This window comes from Myxocyprinus asiaticus, chromosome 42 (genome assembly GCF_019703515.2).
Source record: "Myxocyprinus asiaticus isolate MX2 ecotype Aquarium Trade chromosome 42, UBuf_Myxa_2, whole genome shotgun sequence".
NCBI lineage: Eukaryota > Metazoa > Chordata > Actinopteri > Cypriniformes > Catostomidae > Myxocyprinus > Myxocyprinus asiaticus.
Window position 1 is genome coordinate 9,118,377 of NC_059385.1, and position 23,573 is coordinate 9,141,949.

Sequence of the window (23,573 nt, forward strand, 5' to 3'; positions counted from 1 at the left end):
GACCTACAGGACACTGGGTCTCGTAAACGATACAAATGTAATTTTCTATCTGGAAGTGGCTTATGGTGTTCCTCTTCCAGAGTGGATGTGGTTCCAGAGTTTGTAATCCTGCCTGCTTAGTTTAATTTAGGTAATTTTGTGCTGTGAAGCACAGATCATACAGCAGTCTTGGTCATCAGTTTGGTCCTACATCTGACAGGGATTTTGCCTATAATCAACCTGATGGGTTTAATTAGATCTGACTGTTGTCTCCAGTCTCTCAGCAGGAAGAGACCACTGATGGAGGGATGCACAGTCAGTCTAGGCTAGGGCCTCACAGTGTGAAGAGACTGTTGTGTTCTGGTTTATATACGCTTTGCTTGTATCATTTCCACTTTGATGGAAAACTGCTGAACAAATAATGGCTAGGATACTGTCCTCTAACTGTTTTCTGGGCTCTTCAAAGACAATAACCTAATTATTCACATTAAGAAGGAGAAATTAAAATCAATTAAAATTAGAGTAATTAAGGAGAAATTAGAATTAACAAGCTTTAATGTGATGCAATAAAGGGATAGTTCACCCAAAAATGTAAATTTTGTCATCACTTACACAAGTCTATTGCTCTCCACTATTCACTCCAGTCCCGAAGCTAATTAACATGTCCCTCTTTGGGATCAGGATGGATCGCTTCTGCTTTGGCTAATGGTCTTTTAATGTGGCCGTTGTCAGACAAAGTCAATATAAATTTACTTTATTATCCCCTTAATATGCTCTGATCTTCCTGCTGTGTAATTCCCATTTGGAGCTTGTTGAAGTTTGGGAAATATCTGTCATCTGCTGACTAATGTTGCCATTGAGACAAACGTATAACGGATCAGGATTCATTACACAGAGCAACTAATCGTTCTTTAACAGCTTTGTTTATGACCGCAGGGCTGATACAGACACATGTATACTCTTTGTAATATGTCAAATAATTATTCCCAACTAAAAATTGTATGTTTTTTTTATTTTCAGAACTTTAAACCACTTAAACACAATTTTATTTTACACATTTAATTCCAGAGTTCATTAGTAGAACAGGTACTCTGACGCTCTCATCTGGGTGACGTATGTTCAAATCCAAGAGGAAGCAATATAATTGTGTATTATAAGTATGCTTAGAATTCATTCAATACCAAAATTTATCAGTAAAAATAGTTAAGTGCAGGTGGATGTGTAAAATGTTGTCATTTTACACATCCGGAGCTAAGGAGTTAGTGTATGTTAAAATGTCTATTGTTTATGTAAATGTCTAAGGGAAAGTGCATATTTTAGGTATTGTACCTGTAATTGTAACTGTATTGTAACCATTTTTCAAAGTTAGTAATCACCATTTAGCTTTACATAAAAAATAAAATAAAAAAAATGGTATGTGTATAAATTGTACAAGAATTAGCAAAATTCTCTCTCAAATAGTTTGATTAAGTATAGCACTGCACACGGCTGTCACTGCTTGAAGTGTCATGTCAACTACTGGTTTCCTGTTAAAATGACTTATTAGCAGTCTGCACTTCATTCCCAGCCTCATGAATATTAATATTACCACCCCTACATGCAAACAGAGTAATGTTTGTTCTTGCCTGATGAATAATGTATTTGGCCTTAGAAGGATTCACTGGTGTCAGTATGCTTTCAGATGCAACTAAAGATAAACTTTTTAAATCCTGATTTAAACTTGACAGTTATAGATTTGAACTGTTTCCTCCTGAGGTGTTTAAACAACTGAAAATAAAAAAAATTGTGCATAAACATTAAAGCCGTCATGCTGATACAATCTCAGCAGATATTCTAGAAAGCACACAGGTGTAAAGCATGATGTAAAATGTCATGAAAGTAAATGGAGAGAGAGAGTTCAGGTTAGCTAAGACTTAGATATGTGACTTTCCTTGATTCAGTTTGTTCTGGTACACATAACTGAGCTCCACTCACACACTGCTGAAAGAAAATAATAAGGCTACATGGGAAGTGCGCATAAGTGCAGGGCAGGTTTTACCTACATTGGTTCCCACAACTCAAAACCTTAATAAACATATTAAATAATGTCTTATTGATAATCTAGAAATGCAAAAACCAGAGGTTTGTGTGAGGGTTAGTTTTAGAAGTAGGGTTAAGGGATAGAAAATATAATTAGCTTAATCTGAGTGATCCTGAGAAATAATCATACTTTTGAGTTTTACATGAAAATACCAACAGTCTAAATTGTTTCTGAAATATCCATTAAGGTTAAAGACCTATTTTTTGTGCCTGGGTTTATTTTGACTGTACAGTCAGTTTGGAGATATGAACTCTTTATATTAAGATTTTTTTCCCTTATTAAAGCTGTCGTGTAAATGCTGGAAGCCCATTTCTAACTGTGAGCAGTTTTCTGCTTTCACCGTGATGCCAGTGCATCAGTAACTGTGTGAGCTGTGTGTCTAAGTCATGTTCAGCATTAGTCAGAACAGGACAAGATTGTTTTTATAATTCCACTCTAGATATTGTGTATCAGAGCTCAGTACAGATGCACCAAGGATGCCCTCCAAACACTTGGACAGTGTTACTGATAAAGATAAAACTTGCATCTTCTTTTTTTATTACATCACTCATATGGTACATTTTCAAATATTAGCTGTCATCTGTAAATGCATCATTATCTTGGTTGAGAATAAAAGCATTCTTGTATTCTTGAGTGATAGTGAGAGCAAACAGACTCGAGCAGAGGAAACATTTAAAGGATTTATTAACAACAAATAATAGCATTCGGCTGTGGAATGTCAGGAACAGATTCGTAGAATCCTCCGTTGAAGCTTAGTGAGGTGCAGAACAACGCCCGGCTGAGATGGGCGATCTTACTCCCGACATTTCCAGACACGCGGGCAGAGACGAGGTATACTCCGTGGAAGCCCAGCTGACACACAGCAAAACTGGAAGGCAACCATTCACCCGACACGTGGGCAACCAACAGGACCAACTAGGCAGAGAGAGTGAGGTTAGTACTCAATGTAAAACAACAAAGCTCAAGACTCAGTCAACACTGAGCAACATAAAACATTGAATGTCTAACTACATAACATTAAACAATCCAGCAAAGGACATGACACACAAGGGGATTAATATAGGCATGAACAAACAAGGGGCAGGTGCCGCTTGCAGCTGAAAGTTGGCATGATCAGCATTCCCATGGAAACAATCAGGGTTCCCATGGAAACGCTGATTCCTCGTGCCCATGGCACCTGAAACACAGGAGGGCAAAAACGTAAACACACTTGGAACAAAACAAACAGGGAAGGATGATGCCATGGTCCTCGTCAGATGTGACATCACCGGAGAGCGGTAACTCACTCATGGCGGTCACTAACAACCAGACCCGTGCGCTCACACAAAGAACGTACACAAAACACAAGACAGATGGGACGATAATACCACGGTCCAGTCAGACAGAAACCCAGCCTGACAAGGTGACAGGACTGTGACAATTCTTACAGTTTAATGCTGTTCCAACCCAGGTAAGATGTGAAAGTCATTCGGTTTCATGGTCTGTGATACTGTACATACACGCCTCACGCTGGGTCTCATTTATCACTCACATGGACATGTCAAGGTCAGAGAAGTTGCAGGATGGCAGTGAGTGGGTAGAGGCATCTACACAAAGGACAAGTTGTAGGTTATAATAGAGAAATCTTTGAAGGATTTTTTCTTCTACAATGACCTCAAAGTAAGGTTGATACAAAGCTGCAAGTTGGGGTAAAACAACCCATGCAATTGTTACCTTAAGAATCTATTTCTACTTGATTTAGCCCATTACTTTTGTTGGTGTGTTCTAACGTGAGTTTGATTTAGTCATGTTGAAAAAGAATTTCGACTTAATGCAACCAGTTATTTTAGCTAGCCTACATGAAGCACATTTTTAGGTTATGACAAAAACGTTTTTTTTTTTTTTTTTTTTACAGTGAATTGGGTATAACAATATATTTCATGCTGATTCTGTAGCTAATGTAAAGTTCTGTTAACCCAACAAAACATATTCATGTTTTCACAACACAAAAAGATTAAGTGAAGCTTTAAAGCGTTGAAACAACTCAGTTAATTAGTCATCATTTTTATGTGAATAGCGCTTTTCACAACACACATCGTTTCAAAGCAGCTTTACAGGAAATCATGCATTAACAAAAAAATTAAACTAACATCTATAAAGTCTTATAGTGATCACTGTGTAGTTTTATTAAATATGACTGTAAATGGTATAAAAAAAAATTTCAATAATAATTGTATTTAGAACCCCTGTGAGCAAGCTGAAGGCGACTGTGGCAAGGAACACAAAACTCCATAAGATATTGGTTAATGGAGAAAAATAACCTTGGGAGAAACCAGGCTCACTGTGGGTAAAACAACATGAATATAATGCCAATATTAGTTATTTGTATGCAGTGCAAGTCATGGTTTAAAATTTGTAAATTAAGTAAGTGTTAAGGTCCAGTGTTTTAAAAAAACAAACAAAAAAAATACGTTTTTTTATGAACTTTAAGATTAATGACTAATGTCTTTGAAGTCCATACTGGATTAACTGCAGAAGTTCACATAGATGCATTGTCCTTTGTTAGTTGGCTGATGAAGGCTTATGATGGCAATTAAATTATAGTCTATGTATTCCATTTCAAGAGTTTAGTCCATCAATAGACAAAGGTGATGCAGGCAGAGATCAATGAGGTGCATCGCAGTTCAACCAGCAGGTCGTTTCAGTGAGGTTCGGTGGGGTCCATCTTAAGTCCAAGGTTCAGGCAGTGGCATATGAAGTATCCAATGTCTTACAGTTGGAGCTGGCATCAGTTCATCCTCCGAAGTCAAAAGACTGAAGTGATGTCTGGCTAGCACTGGCTGTAGTTTGTCGTCATCTCTCAGCGACAAGTAGCAGTGGAGTTCGACACCAAGCAGGAACGGAGCTGGATCTGGCCAGCTCTGGTAACCTCGGGATATGGATCCAATGAGACATTGAAACAAATATAATAATATTATCGTAGATGCCATTCAATTTTATGCGGAGTTATAGATCATGATAGATTTTCTGGTTCCAGCAGACCTAACTAAAGCAGCCTAATTGTGAGTTGATGGATAAATTAGCTGTATGCCTGGCTAAATAGCTGGGTCTTTAGTCTAGACTTAAACTGAGTGTGTCTGCATCCCGAACAGTGTTAGGGAGACTAATCCATAGTTTAGGAGCCAAATATGAAAAGGATCTACCTCCTTTTGTGGATTTTGTTATTCTTGGAATTATTAACAAGCCAGAATTTTGTGATCGTAATGAAGGTGACGGAATATAGCGTGTCAGAAGGTCACTTAAGTACTGTGGAGGTAGACCATTCAAAGCTTTGTATGCAATTAACAGAATTTTAAAATTAATAAAAAATGTAACAGGTAGCCAATGTAACGATGATAAAATTGGGCTAATATGATCATATTTCTTGGTTGTAGTCAGCATTCTAGCAGCTGCATTTTGAACCAATTGAAGTTTATTTATTGAACTTGCTGGACATCCTCCCAGTAATGCATTACAATAATCTAGTCTTGAGGTCATGAATGCATGAATTAGTTTTTCAGCATCAGCAACAGAGAGCATGTGTTGTAACTTAGCAATATTTCTGAGGTTGAAGAATGCTAACATTGGAAATTTGATTTTCAAAGGACAGTCTGGTATCAAATATAACACCTAAATTCTTCATTGTAGAAGACAACGTAACATTACATCCAACGAGAGTCAAATTCTATTTTAGCAGCTTATATTTTTTTAGAGATTTTTGGTCCAATAATTAGTACCTCTCTTTTGTCAGAATTGAGTAGAAGGAAATTCAATCTTTGATTTCACTGATACTCTCTGCTAAATTGGAGAATTGTTAATTTTTGTTGGGTTTAGAAGAAATATAAAGTTGGGTATCGTCGGCATAACAGTGGAAACTTATTCCATGATTCCTGATAATATCTCCTAGGGGAAGCATGTATAAGGAGAAAAGCAGAAGCCCTAAAACTAATCCCTGTGGCACTCCATACTTGACAATTCCTCATTTACACATACAAATTGGTAGTGGGCTGATAAATAGGACCTAAACCATGCTAATACAAGTCCACTAATGCCAACATAATTCTCCAGCCTATTCAAGAGAATGTCATGATCTATCATGTCAAAGGCAGCACTAAGATCTAAAAGCACTAGAAGAGAAGTGCAGCCGTGATCAGATGATAAGAGCAAGTCATTTGTAACTCTGATAAGTGCAGTCTCTGTACTGTGATGGGGCCTAAATCCTGACTGAAATTGTTCATATATACCATTTCTCTGTAGAAATGAATATAGTTGGGAGGACACTATCTTTTCTAGTATTTTCGGCATAAATGGTAGATTTGAAATCGGTCTGTAATTAGCCAACTCTCCAGGATCAAGCTGTTGTTTCTTAATAAGCAGTTTGATAACTGCCAAATTAAAGTTTCTTGGAACATGTCCCAAGGATAGCGAGGGGTTAATAATATTAAGAAGAGGTTCTGAGATTACAGGGAATACCTATTTTAAGAAATTCGTTGGTATTAGATCTAACATAATTGATTTTTTTTTTATAAGTTTTGTTAGCTCTTCAAGACCTATGACAGGATTGAAGTTGCTCATGAGAAAAATTATGAGACACTGTTTTCTGAGGTGCTGTAAGAGTTGATTGCATAGTTCCAATTTTATTTCTGATTATTTCAATTTTATCAGTAAAGAAATTCATGAAGTCATTATTATTGTGCTGCTAAGAATATCTGGTTCAGTCGATGCTTTATTCCTAACCAATTTAGCCACAGTACTGAATAAACACCTAGGATTGTTGTGGTTATTTTCTATGAGTTTGCTAAAATATGCTGACCTGGCAGCTTTTAGAGCCTGTCTGTAGCTACAGACACTATCCTTCCATGCACCGCGAAATACCTCTAATTTTGTATTCTTCCACTTGCACTCCATTTTCCAAACTGCTCTCTTGAGATCATGAGTGTGATCATTGTACCATGGTGCAGGGCATTTTTCTTTAATTTTCTTTAATCAAAGGGGGCAACACTATCAAGAGAAGTGCTAGAGAAGACTATTTATATTTTCTGTTATAACATCAAGTTCTTCTAGACTTTTTGGTTACTGAGTATGTGAGACAATTCTGGAAGATTATTTGTGAAGCTATCTTTAGTGGTCGAAAAATAGTTCTACCTGAATCATAGCATGGTGTAGATTGAGTGACATTAGCTGATCGCAGCAAACAAGAGATGGGGTAATAATCTGACATGTCATTGCTCTGCGGTAGAATTTCTATAGTATCAACATCAAATCCATATGACAGAATTAAATCTAGCGTATGATTATGGCAATGAGTTGGTCCTGTCACATTTTGTCTGACTCAGGAAAGTTGAGAATATCAATAAATGCTAATCCCAATGTATCATTTTCACTATCTATGTGAATGTTGAAGCCACCAACAATTAAAGCTCTATCTACATTAACTACTAGATCTGATAGAAAATTTGCAAGTTTACCAAGGAAACCAGAGTACGGCCCGGGTGATCTATATACTGTAGCAAGGGCAAAAGATGACAGAGATTTTTTTTATTTATATCTGAAGGTATCACATTAAGGATTATTAGTTCAAAAGACTTATATCCTGTCCTCTGAGTAACACCTAAAACTTGACTGTAAATTGCAGCAACACCACCTCCTCAACCCTTCAGGCGAGGCTCATGTTTATAACAATAACCTTGGGGTGTAGATTCATTTAAATTAATATATTAATCCGGTTTAAACCAGGTTTCAGTAAAACAGAGCACATCCAAACTATGGATTTACAATTAGTGCTTTGGTAGAAAGAGATCTAATGTTTAGTAGCCCTACCTTTATATGCTGTTTATCTTATATTTTTTAGTTTTTTTTTTTTTTTCAAGTTTGACCTTAATCAAATTTTTTCTAAATGATTTAGTGAGAGCTTTGTGTTTGGTAGTTCGGGAAACAGACACAGTCTCTATATGATATCTAGGTGATACAGTCTCTATGTGTTGTAGTTTATGTGACCTGTGTGACATCTCAAGGCAGCTAGCAGATGTTCGGTTTAACCAGTTTGTCTGCTTCCTGACCTGGGCCCCAGTTAGTCAAATACTGTCACTATTAAGACTATGAGCCAAATTACTAGAGAGGAGAGAGGCACCTTCCCTGGAGGGATGGAGTCTGTCTCTTTTTAGCAGGTCAGGTCTACCCCAAAAACTCTTCCAATTGTCTATAAATCCTATGCTATCCTCCGGATACCACTCAGACTTCCAGCCATTCAGTGACACTAATCTACTATAAACCTTGTCACCATGACGTGTCACCATGAGGGGGGCCAGAGCATATAACAGTGTCTGACATCGTTTTTGCAAGTTCACACACCTCTTTAACATTATCTCTAGTGATCTCCGACTTACGAAGCCGGACATCTTTAGTGCTGACATGAAAAGCAATTATTTAGCATTAGCCAGCACTTTTTGATCTGATGTCAGACGCTCGAGCCCCAGAAATGCATTTAACAATGGTGGCTGGAGTCTCTATTTCCACATTCCTTACAACAGAATCACCAATTATTAAGGCTCTTTAAACATGATTCTCAGTGGGTGCATCACTGAGTGGGGAGAATCTATTGAAAACCCTAACAGGAATGGGAGAGTGGTGCCACTTTGCTAAGTGAGTATGCCGCCAAGACATTACCCAAACGCCCTGCTGCGGAGACTCTACAGCCGAAACCAAAGTGTGTGTGTTGCTCACTGTACTACCCGAATCTGAAACAATATCTACCAGCTTCTTTTTCTCACTGACCTCCACTAGCATTTCCACTAGTCTCTAACTCATAAATCTTCTCCGTCAGCCTAATTCCTTACATTTATCACATGTGAATCTCTCACTGCTGACGGAAGAAGCTATAGTAAACGTGGCATGCAATGCAGGAAGAAATAACATGAGCGGATGCCATGACTTACCGCAAATGTTTGTTGTTATGGTTGTTCTTGAGCGGCGAGGGTTTGAGATCGATGTGGTTCCTAATCAGTAGATATTAGAGATTGATGCAATAATCCCTGTAAAACACAGTGGAGAAAACGAATGCACGCAGTCGAGACATGAGATGTAGACAAGCGGAAAAAGAAAAGAAAAAAGACAGAGAAACGGGTGCGCGCAATAAAATACACGCAGCTGAAACAGTAGAAAAGCAGAAAAAAACTAAGCACACGGTAAAATGCCGAATGTGAATAAGCAAGAATAAGCAATGCTAATCAGGCTAGCAAGCTACAAACACAGACTCGTGCAGAATGCCAGCAGCAACCAGAACAGGAAGTCACTTGGTTACATGCATTTTTTTTTTAGTAATATGAACAAGGGAGAATTCAGTAAATCTGACAGTAGTGAAAGTTCATTATTTTTTTTGAGTGCACAGCTGAAGCTCTGTCATTCAGACACACTCATGTGTTCAATTGTGATGTGAATTGATAGTACAATGTGTTTTGTTGAGAGAGAGGTTTTTCTCTGCCAGATGGCTCCTGCAGACAGAAAGACTTCATCAGTGAAGGCAAGGCTGTCCAGTAATGAGAGCAGAAATATTTTAAGAAAGAAAAGCAAGTTTAGCAGAGAAGAGGGAGACCATTACGTCAGTTTACTGAGATAAAAAAAATATATAAATCTGGTAGCTGAGCCTGGAGCTTGGATTCAATGTATATACTAGGATACAGTGATTTTTATTATTATTATTTTTTATATAATATCATATTATGTTAGTAGTAAAAGGACTAACATGATTAATTAGAATAACATTGTTTCCTAATTAATTTGCTTTCCTATAATTGTTTCCTTAATTATGTACTACGGTGGCCGTGAAGTTCGAAACAAAACAACAAATAAAAAAACACAACGGCAAATCCAAAGACAAAAGAGCAAATCAGAAAACAACACCAAATCCAGAAACAAAACAACAAGTTAGAAGACACAACAGCAATTCAGTCGAAATGGAAAGGGCAGGTCCCATAGCTTCTCACCTGATTGGCTGTGTGGATGAGACCTAGTCCTTTCCTCAGGACTGGTCCTCTGCCCACTTGCGCAATAATTTCAAAATTCATTCCAAATGCTCAATTACTGAAAATTGTGAGTGGTTTGTCACTCAGAAAAACAGTAATGGGACACTTTATAACAAAGAGCAAAAACAGCGAGCTGGAAAAGTTTTAGGTACGATGTTCGTCTGGTGTGTAAGGGACCGTCTAAAATTTCCACAAACTGCGCTAAAACGCCAGTGTCCAATCATTCATTCAATTGACTTGCATATCTAACATAACAAACACTGTTATTATAAAAGCACTTTCTCTTTCTAAAGGTTGCAGTAGACTGCCAGCGTGATGGCAGTCTACTGCATCCTATCTACATTTGAAGCCAGCATGTCCAATTATGAGTACAGTTTCAATTATTTTAGAAAAAAATTGCTGACATTTTACCAAGATTATATTCATATTGTAAAGGTTGTAGATGGCTGCTATTATATATGCTGATTTACTCTGGGTGAGATTTTCCCAGGATGTGGAATTATACATGTACAGTATTCAGTTATTTTTATAAATAATAATAAAACCAATAAAAAAACTGTAAGTTAGTATTCACACCACTGGCAGCCTACTACAACCTTTGTAATTTAAAAATGACATCTTGATGAATTTTAGTGGTGTTTTTCTCAAATAATTGAATACTGTATTCATATAATTAGATATACTTGGAAAATCTATCCATTGACAGCAACCGGAACCTTTATAAAAAACAAATGTTTTTTTAAACAACCGTGTTTTTTGTTTTAGTTAGAACATGCGAATTGAACGCTTGGATGCCACCAACGTTTAAGCGCAGTTTCTAGACTTTAAGACAGTCCCTTACACACTAGATGAACCATAAGACCATAGATGAACATTGTACCTAAAACTAACTTTTCCCGCTTGCTGTTTTTACTCTCTGTGTTATAAAGTTTCCTGTTACTGTTTTCCAGAGAGAAAACACTCCAAATTATTTAGTTTTTCAGTCAGTGACCTTTTGGCATGGATTTTGATAGCTATGGTACCTACCCTTTCCGTTTTGACTGAATTGCTGTTGTGTTTTCTAACTTGATGCTTTGTTTCTGGATTTGCTGATGTGTTTCTGAATTGTTATTTTGTCTTTGGATTTGCCGATGTGGTTTTAGATTTACTGTTATGTTTTGTACTTCACGGCCACCGTAATATTGTTTCTACAGTATATATATTTTTAATTGATAACAACAGCCATTAAACACTCGCTCCGTATGGTTATACTTCTGAGTAATATAAGCTAAATGGCTGTTTAGTCAGCATACCAACCAAAATAAATGTAGTGCATGTGAAGATGATGATTGCTTCATTACCTTGACACAGTGGTCATTCTATTTCACGGCCGTGAGTTTCATTAGCTGAGCAGACCGGGTTTTTAACAGCAGTGCTGTGCAGATGAAATCACTGGCTGGAGGTCTGAGCAATGAGAAACAGGCATTAACTCGCTGGCCCAATACACAATACATGATGTACATAGAGATAGAAAAAAGGGATGCATAAATGGGTGCTCAAACCTGCAGAACTACAGTGCCCCCCAAAATTATCTGGACACTTATGTAACACTTAAAAATGAATGCATATAATTTATTGGATAAAAAATAAGAAACCAAATGGCATCTGCAAATAATAACGCTAAAGCTTTTCTTCGAACTAACTTCAATTTCTATTAGCCATTTTTGTGTGATCACTTTTAACCAACAGGTCCCAAGGCAGTTTTTGTGGATGTTTCACAAAATTTGACAACCAGGAATGTGCAATACCTTTTGTCTTAAAATTTTAAACAGTTTCTATTGTTTTATATTGTATAATTTCAAACCCAACAAACTACTTTTGTTAAAAAAAACTAAATTCTTGAAAAGTATGCTTGTGATGTCTATCTTACAAATAAACACCCCCTGGTTTGTTATTATGTTGTCTAATGCAAGGAGTATTAGTGTCCAGATACCTTTTTTTTAGGGCTTTTTTAGTTCCAACCCTCTACTCATACTGTACACAGTAGCTACCGTTTCAAGTTAACCTAAAGACCCTGATTATCTCCTTTAGGTGTGTTTATTTAAAGTTACGCTAAACTCAGCAGGAATGCAGGATTGAGCCCCCTAGCCACTGCATTTTCACTTAGGCTCATTATATTAGGAAAGAATATCTCTCCTTAAGTCTCTGATATAAAAAGCTGTTCTTTGACGCACTGCTGGATGACCGCCAGGCTGCTGTCCAAAGTTTCCAGCCGTACTAAGGTTGATTGGTTTGAGGACGAGGGGAGCTGTCCGTGGTGCTGAACCACCACAGCGAGCAATCCGCATATAACAGCCCAGGATTCAACGTCTCTCCGCATGACTGTCGGAGCTCTGCTCGATTCCGTTGGAAAGAAGCTTGTAGCCCAACCGCAACACAACGAACTGTAGTTTACAACACCTTAAGGACATGTTATGTGACGTTTGCGTCATTCTCACTGGATTTTCTTGAAACACACGGACAGATTAGTGTTTGAGTATGCGCGTAAGGATCGTGTTTCAAGCGAACTCGCTCTTTCTGCTGCTGATTCTGAGTCTTTCGTTGATTCACACGCGTTGTCAGGGTAAGTATTTCTGTTTTGAGTCCCTAAATCTACTATTCCTGTTGTACGTTATAGAGTTAAATGTGAGCATGTTTTTCATCGAATGCACTATAATTAGATATACTGTCTGGTTTGTCTGTGGCTTAACTTGCAGCGAATTTCTTATTTGGCTCCACACAAACATGTTTTTGATAAAAACAATTCAAATGTAGTCATATTGAGACTATATTTAGATGTTATTAGTCACTTATTTGACTATAATAGAAATATCTTTAGACTGTATTTAGCTGCAAAAACTTGAGCAGTAGCCTAGAATGTTTTAGGCGAGTCAGGGTCGTTCACATGGGACGCGTTTTAGCATTCAAAACACTGTCAAAGACGTCCGTCTAGTGCATGTTTTCATAGAAAAACAATTGAAAAACAGTGCAGACGCAGCGCAACGGTATGGAACTGATCGCAGAGGTCTCGAGACGCGTATTTCAAAGTTGAACATTTTTGAACAAGTTTTGTGAAAGTTTTAAATTGACACACTGTCTCAGTACGCGGTGCTTATGGCATGAGGCACCTAATAAAGCGAGACGCAACGTAAAAACTGCAAATAAATAAATAAATAAATAAGCAAATGCGCAGACGGAACTCAAGTACGCTTTGGCATATTGGTGTTTGATTCGTGAAACGCTGAATCGGGCAACTGTTTGTATCGAATCAGTTTATTTGAATCATTTTAAGCGTCGGTGCAGCAGAAGATAATGACATTAATCCTTTAAAATGAGATTAGCACCGTCCCTTACAGACCTGTTTATGAAACCAGCACGGTTGTGTTGTTTTGAAGAATTTAATAACATCTATCTCGGCTTGTCATATTAACAGTTACAGATTCACGACAGATGGAACGTTTTTAAAAGAATGCTGCATTCGTTTCATTCACATCATTTCTGGTGGCCATATACTGTGCTGTGATGAGATGCAAAACCCTCCTGTCCTGACCTACCCTGTGACCTTTTCTTTATCAGTACAAATTCTGTTTAATTTCGTGGTTTATTTCACACTTACAAGAGTTGGAATTGCAAAGATGAACTAACATTATGTAGCCCTTTTTAGTATTATGTTAAACCCTTTATGCACTCTTTTAAAATATCTCAAAGGACAATGATAATATCTCTTCATAAAATAAGATGAGGGTTTTTAACACACTATAAACTTTTTTTGTCATTACTAGAAAAATCTACTAGAAAGTTGTTTTAGTTAAACATGATTTAAAATTTCAAATTTTGGGCAAAATCCATAGACTTAAGATTTTAAGTGTTTGTAACTCAAACTATTGAATGCAAAACTGAGGCTATGGTAAATACCCAATGTAAATTATTTAATTATGTTTCCTTGGGGGGTCTGGGTAGCTCAGTGGTAAAGACGACTACCACCCCTGGGGTTCGCTAGCTCGCCAATTCTAATCCCAGGGCGTGCTGAGTGACTCCAGCCAGGTCTCCTAAGCAACCAAATTGGCCCGGTTGCTAGGGAGGGTAGAGTCACTTGGGGGAACCTCCTAGTGATCGCTATAATGTGGTTCGTTCTCAGTGGGGCGTGCGGTGAGTTGGGCGTGGTTGCCGCAGTGGGTGGTGTGAAGTTGTAGCTATGTCTCCGTGGCAACGCCATGTGATAAGATGCGCAGGTTGACGATCTCAGAAGCGGAGGCAACTCCACCACCCGGACTGAGGCGAATCACCACCACGAGGACTTAAAAGCACATTGGGAATTGGGCATTCCAAATGGGGAGAATTTTTTTTTTTTCCTTGGTCTAAAGGAACATGTCAGGGTAGAATTCATAGAGGTTTTTAGCTCTTTTGTAGTATTATTTATGTTTTTATTATTATTATTATGATTATTATTATGATTATTATTTTATCCCCTTTTCTTCCAATTTGGAGTGCCCAATTCCCACTACTTAGTAGGTCCTCGTGGTGGCACGGTTACTCACCTCGCCTCGCTTCTGAGACCGTCAATCTGTGCATCTTATCACGTGGCTCATTGTGCATGACACAGCAGAGACTCCCAGCTTGTGGAGGCTCATGCTACCCTCCGCGATCCACGCACAACTTACCATGTGCCCCATTGAGAGCGAGAACCACTGATCATGACCACAAGGAGGTTACTCCATGTAACTACCCCCCCCCCCCCCCCAATTATAAAATACATTTTCTTGCAAGCAATATATATATTATATCACATCTTTTCCAAGTGAATGTTTTGGTAGGCACTTAAAAGCGTGAAATTGACTTCACAAGATGTCTCAGATGGGATAGTCACTAAAATACCCCTTCAAAATAGCAAATTTAAAACACTTTGTTGAATCAGCATGCTGTGAGACTCCAGCCACCCGAACCATGGGCTGTTCTCACTGCTACCATCAGGCAGGCGGTATCGCAGCATCAGGACCCGCACCAGCCGACTCCATGATAGCTTCTTCCCCCAAGCAATCAGACTTTTGACCTCTTGATCTCCCACGATCAAAATACATCAGCACTGCACTTTATTACTCTTACTCTTATATCTCACACCGGACTGTCATAAATTATATTATTATTATTATATTATGTTCTCTCTTAACAACTGACTATCAACCGACAGCCTGAATGTCAATACAGTGCAATACAACCTACTGTACATTCTATATATACTACTATATATACATTTTTTTATTTTTATTGAATAATGTGTACCTATATTGTGCGTATTGTATACTGTACAGTGTATGTTATTATTTGTATATTGTGTTGTGTGTAATTATGTGTATATTAGACTTTAAATTGTGCTGTGTTCATTTGATGTTATTGTAAATTGGTACTGTCTCATCACTGTCACGACTGCTATGTTGATCAGAACTGCACCCAAGAATTTCACACACCATTGCACTTGTGTATATGGCTGTGTGACAATAAAAGTGATTTGATTTGATTTGATTTGATAGTGCATGTATTGATTTTAAGTGTTTTCATTTAGCCTAAAGCGCGAAGACATTGACTTTCTGGGCATCAATACCCTCTGATCCTCTGAAAGCAGAAGCCTTGGCTCTTTACATGCCAAATACCTGCAACCAAAGGGCCTTTAAATTGCAATATTACAGGGGAAGATTAGAAACTGACATTTTACCTTTTAAAATGCCACAAGTCCATTGGCCTCCTAATCCCCCTCCTGTTATGTGTGTCATTTCATTATATAGTATCCTGATGGTTTTCCTTTGGCCGAGATTCATAAAAAGCACAGAATCTTTTCAGTAACAGCACAAGAATAGGATTTTCTACATGCTATCTAAACATACATTGACACCTAATACAGATTCTTTAAGAAAGCTGAAAATCTTCAGCTCTGATTTTTGTGCTACTGAGTAAAAGGAAAAAGAATCAGACAGCAGGGTCAAAAAAACTTTCTTTACAGCAATATTCCTAGTTAAATCCAAGTTCAGCTCAATCAACAGCATCTGTGACATGCCATCGATAACCACAGAAAATTCTATGCAGTTACAATGGAAAAGCAGTTGTGCGCTTACAACGGAAGTTTATGGGCCAATATGCAAGTATTGCCCCATAGACTTCCATTGTAAGTGCACCAATGCTATTAATAAAGCCTGAAGGTGAAGGGTGTAATTTTTGTGCAACTAGTACCAAACAGAATGGCAAGCATTAATGACTGTTATCAAACAGGGTTTTCCCCCATCTTCCATTGGTCGTATTTGTTATTGTGGCAAAGAGCATAAAGTAGATACAGGAAACTGACAAAGCATGTCTTAGTCTTCAAGTCCAATGATTACTATACGACTGACTTTTTATGACCTCTTTTTCTCTGAATTTCCTCTCAGGTGCACTCCCTTTGGCTCAAAAGATCTGTCAAATTAAGACAATAGAAAGACTGCTTACCATGTGCGCTTCACAGTCCAAAGTCTCAGGGCCATTTGAGATGTTTAAAGATTTCTCTGCTAAAAGCAGTTATGCCAAGTTAATGAATTGGAGTAATTAGCCTCAGTTATTAAGGAACTTGGCTAATGCAGAGAGTGTGATACAGCCCAAGTTGCTGTTTGTGAGATTGTTAAGCTATTGTGGTGTTTACCTTTGTGGTGCTATGATTTGACGGGGTGATAAAGGCACACTTTGATGTTTAAAGCTCTCCCGTTGCAATGAGAGAGAATCCCCAGATGCTATGCTGATGGCTAATTAATTTTGAAGCACACAATGGTTCATGAAACAACAAAAATGGAAAAGTTAATGTACAAGAATATCAAAATATTGTTTGGGCCAAAAAATAATGTAATTAATATTTTGTATATATTAAATAAATAAATTGATCACATAAATAATATAAATTGTATGTACTTGCCCCAACCAATACAATTGACATAAGAACACATTTCACTTGAAAAAAAAAAAAAAAAAAATTTATTCCTTTCCTTGTTGACCCTTGCCTGAATATATACCAGTGTGGTTTATGTTCACTTGTTTCCCCTAGAACTATTACAAATATATGATAAATATGAAAAATTTATTTTGGATGGTAGAATTCACAAAAAGGATTCTAACTCAAGAGGGTTTTGAAATAGGTGTTTGAAACCAACATACAAAAACTCTGCTAGAGAAAACACATTTGCACAATTGGACTTTTGACTAATTATCTTATGGTTACTGAGATATAGCCCCTGTGACATCTTCCCCATCCGACAACTAGCCTCAGCCTTCCCAATGTTTTTTGTTCAGCCCAGCAAATATTTCTTGTGAATAGTTTTCCTTTAGCTCTTTGTGTGAACAGGCTTTAAGCGCTTTAATTTCAAAAGGAAAATGACACCCTAGATCCTCCAAACACTGAGATCAGTTTTAATTGACAGTGTGGAGTTCATGCAGGCACTATCGAGACAGATGCAACCATTATTCATTTTGCATAATTGCTCCATCATGAATGATGTCAAATAGCTAAACGGCTACCTGGGCCACTCTATCAGACGGTGATTTGATTATTAGAGGTGTAGGCTCATGCATTAGGACCTCTACAAGGGACTGCAGTCCTGGTTCTGTTCAGACTTTTGCTGGAAAAAAAGAGAAGCTGATTAGAGAATGGAGGCAGAGTCAATGCTGCCAATCACAACTGGGTTCCTCACTCCCCAAAGCCAAGAAAAAAGACACAGTAACTCTTTTCCAAAACCTACCTTGCTGAGAATAAAAAAATGCTTAAACCAGCCTGGTCTTAGCTAGTCTCCCAGCCTGACCAGTGCTCCTCAAAAACCAGCAAACCAGAACAACCTGACGAGGCTTAAGACCAGCAAGACCAGCTGGTTTATGATGTTTGTTTGTTTTTTCAACAGGGCAGTAAGCTGCCCTGCTGTCTACTGCCTTGTAAGGTGTTGTTGAAAAGCTAACAACAACGTATTCTAATAAACATGACTTTTTATCTTATATTGAATGAAATATACACTGGCAGCCAAAAGTTTGGAAAAATTTATAGATTTTGCTCTTATGGAAAGAAATTGGTACTTTTTTCACCAAAGTGGCATTCAACTGATCACAATGTATAGTCAGGACATTAATAACATGAAAAATTACTATTACAATTTGAAAAAAAAATTCAGAAACTACTTCAAAGAGTTCTCATCAAAAAATCCTCCACGTGCAGCAATGACAGCTTTGCAGATCCTTGGCATTCTAGCTGTCAGTTTGTCCAGATACTCAGATGACATTTCACCCCACGCTTCCTGTAGCACTTGCCATAGATGTGGCTGTCTTGTCGGGCACTTTTCATGCACCTTACAGTCTAGCTGATCCAACAAAAGCTCAATGGGGTTAAGATCTATGTGGCAAGGAGGAGGGTGGGGCTGGGGCGTGATGATGCATGCCCAGCCCCTCATCAGGCTAAGCAAGCCCACGAGAGGGATACAGGCAGCCGGAGGCGGCAGTTCGGCAGAGAGAAAGCTACAGGTAGCTGCCCTGTATGCGTGTGTGTTATATGTCTTTTACTTTAAGTTAATCATTAAATTATTATTTATATTGTCTAGCTGGTTCTCGCCTCCTCCTTTCCCTTTTACCCCATTGAATTGGTACCAAAACCCGGGATGGAGGAAGGATGTGCCGTAGTAGAGTCCTTGCCACAATCTATAACACTCTTTTCCAATTATCTGTTGTCCAATGTCTGTGTTTCTTTGCCCACTCTAAACTTTTCTTTTTGTTTTTCTGTTTCAAAAGTGGCTTTTCCTTTGCAATTCTTCCCATATGGCCTGAGTCTTCCCACAAGGCCTGAGTCATAACCCCTGAGTCTTCTCTTTACTGTTGTACATGAAACTCTACATTCAATGAAGCTGTCAGCTGAGAACATGTGAGGCATCTATTTCTCAAACTAGAGACTTATCCTCTTGTTTAGTTGTACATCTGGCCTTCCACATCTCTTTCTGTCCTTGTTAGAGCCAGTTGTCCTTTGTCTTTGAAGACTGTAGTGTACGCTTTTGTATGAAATCTTCAGTTTTTTGGCAATTTAAAGCATTGTATAGCCTTCATTCCTCAAAACAATGATTGACTGACGAGTTTCTAGAGAAAGCTGCTTCTTTTTTGCAATATTTGACCTAATATTGACCTTAAGACATGCCAGTCTATTGCATACTTTGGCAACTCAAAAACAAACACAAAGACAATGTTAAGCTTCATTTAACAAACCAAATAGCTTTCAGCAGTGTTTGATATAATGGCAAGTGATTTTCTAGTACCAAGTTAGCAATTTAGCACGATTACTCAAGGATAAGATGTTGATGGAGCCTGTCTAGATTTGATCAAAAATTACTTTTTTCAAATAGTGATGGTAACTATTTGAAACTATTTACATCAGTAATGTCCTGACTATACTTTGTGATCAGTTGAATGCCACTTAAAGTACCAATTTCCTTCAGAAACAGCTAAATCTGTACATTATTCCAAACTTTTGGCCACCAGTGTAAGTATATTTCTATTTCAGCTTCCTTGTGCAGTAGTTTTTTAGAGGAAAGTGCAAGATTCAGATTTCCTGCTTTCAACATCTTTCACAACCAAGGCCAAATTAACTTGTTTTCTTCTGTTCTTTTCTTTAGTACTTAAGGTCGGACAGTGGAAACAAGTGTTTTTCATCTTTCATTTGTTTGAAAGCATCTTTATTTCGCTCCAGTCATGGGTACTTGTTTTTTCAAGTTTGGAAATTGTCATAAAATAAATTTTCTGAACACTGTATCCTGGTTAAGTCCAGACATTGTCATAGATAATCATGCATTCTTTTGAAACAGTCCGTGTTGTTAATAAGTCTGTTTCATACAGCACACGTCTTTCTGCTCTTGTCTCGCGTCAGTGTTTTTCCTGTCTGAGCGGAGCAATATCTCTCAGTCCGTTACATATTCATATACTGCAAATCATTGACTTTTCCTCTGTGTTGACCCAGACGGACAGCCCGGAAAAATCTGTATATTCATTACTCATCATTCATTGCATAAATTGAAAATATCCAGTGGGGCATATCTTAAAGTTGCTTACATGGTAATCCGGCGGAGAAGCAGAAACCAGCAGAAGCAAAATAAATTGTGAAAACCTTAGCATTTAACAAAACACAAGGGGAATATATTCTAGGCCTTTAGAATCACTTCTCGCTCTCCCTCTTTCTTTATATCTGTCAACCCACAACTTGTTAGTGGATAAAGAGCTGGACATTTGGTGTCTTAAGGTTCTTCTAGCACTTTTCTCCTAACAGAAAACTGACCTGTACATCAGTTCCTTCTCTCCTCCTCAAATATCTTGCTAAATTTATTTTAGATCTTATCATTCAATGTCTCACTCATGTGGACTTGTAAAGGTCTGTATGAATATAATATGTGGATAATGTGGAATATTTCTCCTTAGTGTTGGAAGGGCTGATGTGTAAATTCAGAGATCAGCAGTAGAACAAGATACTAATAAAACATTGTCATGTAAATGGGTATTCACTTGAAGAATGTTCCTTTGTTCCTGATTTCATGCTCTGGATTACATTTAGAGAGCAGCTGGGTTGATGGGAGATGGGTAGATATTGAGCAAATACTTTTGCTAGGGTTCTGAGCTCATAAGGGAGCATCTAATCAACCTCTCTATTTCTCTCTCTCTCTCTCTCTCTCTCTCTCTCTCTCTCTCTCTCTCTCTCTCTCTCTCTCTCTCTCTTTCTCTGCCAGTCTTTAGTAACCCTGACATTTCCTCTGCAATAAAACCTGCTGGTCAATCACAGGTGTCCATCAGGATTAGCATCTCAGAAGAGAGACAGGAAGAATAAAAGAGAGCAGAATTTATCTCAGAAATATCTTCTCACACTGTATTCCATATCCCCAAAATGTAAATCCCCACTGATCAGAAGTTTTCTTGACTGATCGAAAAGGTCACATATGCATCTGTGATCTTGTTTTGAGATGAATGTAGAACTCACACATATACTCACACCTGTATGTTTTTGTTCTCAATGTAATGGGAGCCAGCTGCTGTACGTGATAGCTGTGCAGTATGTGTAAACCTCACTTCCCTGGCCTCAAGAGGCACACTAGCGACTGACGCTAGTGTCTGTAGCCTTTAGCCTCTTCATTAGTGCACCCGCCTCCCATGCCGGCTGACGCCGGTTTGAATCCTGCTCAAAGAGGGTCAAGCAGGACCAGTTACAGTGGTGCAATGACCCAAATGGGAGTGAGGTTTAAGGGGGTGAGTGTAACGGGAGCCAGCTGGTATGTGAAAGCACTTCAGTATCTTTAAACTTCACTCCCCTGGCCTCAAGAGGCGCACTAGCGACTGATATCTGTAGCCTCCCATGCTGGCTGACGCCAGTTCAAATCCCGTTCGGAGCAGGTCAAGCAGGACCGGTTACATCAAGAGTTACATCAAGAGCAGAGAGAACATTCCTGGTTCAATACAAGTTAAGCTCAATCGATAGCATTTGTGGCAGAATGTTGATTACCACAGAAAATAATAAAATAAAAAAAAGAAGCAAAAATTGAGGTTACAGTGAGGCACTTAAAATAGAAATGGAAGCGTAAGCAGTAGTTCTGTCAGTGAGACTCGCGTGGTACACGTCATCGTTTCATTCATTATTTCCTTTAACCAATCACTGTTCACCTCTTGCTTTAAAGGTCTGCCAGCAGCCAACCACTCTGCTGCCTTCAGGTGCCAACATGGCAATTCTTTCTACAACTTACTATGTCTGATGTCGAGTCAGCTTCGCTCCCCGACAAACTAATATGGATTTAATCACTGCCCCTTATCTTATATCCAGGATCAGCAGCTCCATGCCGCAGTGCGTGTCTGCAATTCCAGAGTCTCAGTGGGATCGTGGCCCTCTTGGAATAATAATAGATATGTTAACGAGGCATCTCCATTAACCCCGATCTCTCCAGACCATAGTTGAACCTGCTCACATAACATCTTGGGAAGCCGCCTTCCCTCCCCAACGATGCCGCCGCTCCATCTCAACTTTCATCAAACCTACGGGGCATAAACAATCAGCAAATCCGGATCTTCATCCAGATCTCTGTCATGTAGGAGACCTCCCTCAGTCGAGCCACCGCAACTACCACAACCATAATGCACGACCCGGTGCTGGAAGGCCGTCAAAAGCATTGCATCAAGGCAGCAGCTGATCCCCATCAGAAATACGCTAAGTTCTCTATCATATTCATCAATTTGCATTTAGAGGATGGTTTAAGGGTCTTAGGCTTTCTGCTGCCAACGTTGTCTGTTCATCACAACCTTCATCTGCATCAATATCACATTCAAGCAGCAATATTTCATTTCTATAGAGCATTCGGCTCGCATAGTTCATGGTTGGCGATCAAGCATTTCAAAGTGTGACGGCCGTGTCATGGCGGGTAACTCAGTTAAGGTTCACAATGCATGATTCAGTCACCGTGTTGCATGCCTGAGTGTACCCCCTATAGGGGAATCAAGATCCATTATTCATGCATGTCGTGATGCACAAGTACACATTATATGGGGTCCGCTAATTACATTTCCGTTTTCAACATCTCATTTCATTACCAGAGCAATGCATTTTGCTGCCTTATATGATCAAGTCAAACAGGGGTATGATTCCTATTCTACAGTCATGTTTATGTTTCATTACTCATTTAATTCTTTGTCGGCAGGCTTTTCTGGATCCTTCCAATATTTTAAGCTCCCATCCATATGCATCTGCTCCGATTCTCTGCTCCTCTATTCCTTTGCCACTCAGAGCTCCACTCTGGATGTTTAAACCCTTTTGCCCATGCTAGATTCCGCTAAAGATTTGATAAGGCATGGTATTGCCCCCTCTACGCTCAAAGCTTATGATTCCACTTGGTTTCAATATTCTTCATTTTTATATCTCTCACAAAACCCCTTTATTCCCAGTGTTAGTGTCAACTGTCTGTGCTTTCATTACTTTCAGTTTTAACATCCAATTATTGAAACCTTCATCCATTAATGAAATGGTGGCGGAATTTCAGTTTCACGCTAGATGTCATTCACCCGCTTTTTATCCATCTGGCTAAATCTAAGAGCCATCAGAAAAATCTCGCCTACCATTCCAGATAAATGGCTTCCTATCACTCTAGACATTCTACACCTCCTTACTTCCACTCCCAGAGCAGGTTGTTTTTCTAAATTCGATAACATTCTTTAGAAGCAGTTTTTCTAATGGCATTTTATGGATTTTTGAGGTGTGGGGAATCTACGTCATATTCTCTAGTTTTCTTGCCTATCGACATTTAACTTTTTCTGATATTTTTTTATTCTCCATAAAATTATTTTTATTTCTTAAACATTCTAAAACAGATAGTTTAGATAATGGTAGCACCATTACAATATCTAAAATTCCCAATAATTATTTTTGCCCATACGCTTCGATGATAAATTATCTT

General features: G+C 38.4%; 1 pseudogene; it reads left to right on the forward strand.

Moving 5' to 3' along the window:
- The first annotated feature begins 12,450 nt into the window (after window positions 1-12,450).
- Window positions 12,451-23,573, forward strand: part of LOC127432641 (seizure protein 6-like) — a 54,420-nt pseudogene continuing 43,297 nt past the window's right edge.